This window comes from Sorex fumeus, unplaced genomic scaffold (genome assembly GCF_029834395.1).
Source record: "Sorex fumeus unplaced genomic scaffold, SorFum_2.1 ptg000009l, whole genome shotgun sequence".
Taxonomy (NCBI): domain Eukaryota; kingdom Metazoa; phylum Chordata; class Mammalia; order Eulipotyphla; family Soricidae; genus Sorex; species Sorex fumeus.
Window position 1 is genome coordinate 26,248,493 of NW_026606066.1, and position 2,361 is coordinate 26,250,853.

A 2,361-nucleotide genomic window follows, 5' to 3' on the forward strand; every position below is an offset into this window, starting at 1 on the left:
AACGTCATGTGATGACTCTAATGGGAAGGAATGGGAGTGAAGATAGATGGTCGGCAGCTACACCACCTCCACTTCATTGATGACATTGTTCTAATAACACCAAACATTCGCCAAATGGCACAAAAGCTGGCCAATTTAGACCGTGAGTGAGGAAATGTTGGACTGCGACTGAACCTCATGAAGACAATGTTTATGAGAAATGATCTCATTCCTGACATTTCATTCACTCTCAACGAAACAAACATCTCCAAATGCAACAATTATGTATACCTAGGTCGAGAAGTCAACATGATGAATGACCTGGCACCTGAGTTGCACAGGAGGAAGAGAGCAGCTTGGAACGCCTTCAAGAGTGTCAAAGAAATGGCTAAGAGGACGAAGAACCTCTGACTCTGGGCACATCTCTTCGATTCCACTGTTCTTCCTGCATTAACATATGCCTCAGAGACCTGGGCCCTACGAAAACAGGATGAGAACTCTATTTGGGTCTCCCAAGGAGGAATCGAATGAACTATGCTTGGAGTATCATGCGTCACTCAAATGAAAGAATCCAGAGTTCCGAACTCCATCGATGGTCATGAATCAGGGACTCTGTCTCATTTGCCAAGGAGTCCAAAATTAGATGGGCTGGGCACATAATGAGATTTGGAGACGACTGCTGGACTAGAGCCATTACCGATTGGATTCCACAGGATGTCAAAAGATTGCATGGCTGCTCACCTATGAGATGGTCAGACTTCTTCATCAAGACCCTGAACGACTGGTTTGAGGATGTTCGTGTTCTTAGAATGAGCAGACGCCATTGGGCTACACTAGCACGTGACAGGGACAAATGTAGATTTTACTGGTACCCGCTCGAGCAAATCGATGAGTAACGGGATGTCAAGTGATCAAGTGATCTCTATCTGAGATGCCTTTTCTCCTAGCTTGTACCACATTACTTTTATATAACATTATTAGATCCTGATCCAATCCAGAGGCAAAGAGCACCAAAGTGGGAAACATTCCTCCCCAGTACAGATAGATCCCACACAACAGTTCTCAGCTGTGCTACTGGCTCAAGAGTGCACTCTGATGCTCACTTCAGCAGCACATATACTAAAATTGAAACGATACAGAGAAGATTAGCATGGCTCCTGAGCAACGATGACACACAAATTTGTGAAGCACTCCATATTTTTGAAGTCTGAGCTTCTAAAGCCCATTCCCCATGAATTCATGGCATAAGAGGTGTTTGTTTAAAAATAAAGAGACTGCTCAACTAGAGTCTGGAAGTTCTAGTAAAGTTTATCTTTACTAGCACACATATCAGATGAATGATGGTCCCTGGAAAAAGCTGAATTTTTACTATTATTCTTTCCTCTCAGATTCTTAAATAGCATGCTGAACACAAGAAGGAGGGAAAATAATGGGAGGAAATGCCAGTGTGCAAACACTGAAGACTCAATCCTGTTCCAAACCATTGGATTTCTTGTTACTTCTCTCTCCTCCTGACCTCTTGTCCTGCCTCCCAATCTTAAAAGATGTTCTTGAATGTTGTGTTTAATATTGAACCAGGTAAAGTCACAGATAGAGTGATAAAGGGGAAATAACAGGCCCTTGAGAACACTCCTGAGGCTCATCCTACCCCAGGACTCTTCTTCCTTGGAGAAGAGCCAACAGTGGGTCCTCTGGAAGGACTCTTCAAGGTTATTGTGCAGATTCAGAGGAGGAGGACTGTCTGATCATGTCACAAGAATATCTGGTCATCCACCAAGGATCCATTAACCCTAATACTAACCATACAGCTTGAGACAAAAGTCCTTCCTGCTCTGCATGAATAACCATGAACTTATTCTAGCCTGTTTCTCCCCCAGTCCTATAAAGATCCTTATCCCCAATCTAATGGAGAGATGGTGTTTTTAAAACAAGTTGATCTTTTTTCAGGATGCTAACACTCTATAAACCTAATTTTTAAAAAAATATAAATCCCTGTAACTGACTGCTGAGTGTCAAGTTAGACAACAGAGTGGGTAGAGGATTCAGTCCCATCATAGGACTGGTACTAGATTTGGTGGTGAGTACAGGAGACTTCTACACCTATTGAAATTGTGCTTTGGACATTTACATAGTATTGTAAGCCAATAAAATTTCTTTTCTTTTCTTTTTTTTGAGGGGGGCACACCTAGCAATGCTCAGAGACTACTCCTGTCTCTGCACTCAGAATTATCCCTGGCAGTGCTCTAGAACTATATGGGATGCAGAGGATTGAACCCAGGTCAACCAAGTGCAAGGCAAGCACCTTACCTGTATTATCTCTTCAGTCCCTAAACCAATAGCATTTCAACAATTTGATTTTTCTTGGATATCTCTAAGTTCTTT

At 42.4% G+C, this 2,361-nt stretch overlaps 1 non-coding gene across 1 annotated transcript; it reads left to right on the forward strand.

Annotated features, from left to right (window-relative positions):
- Positions 1-1,074: 1,074 nt before the first annotated feature.
- On the forward strand, positions 1,075-1,181 carry LOC130019881 (U6 spliceosomal RNA). The gene has a single exon (XR_008791934.1). It is a non-coding gene; the product is annotated as a U6 spliceosomal RNA (small nuclear RNA).
- Positions 1,182-2,361: the final 1,180 nt, after the last annotated feature.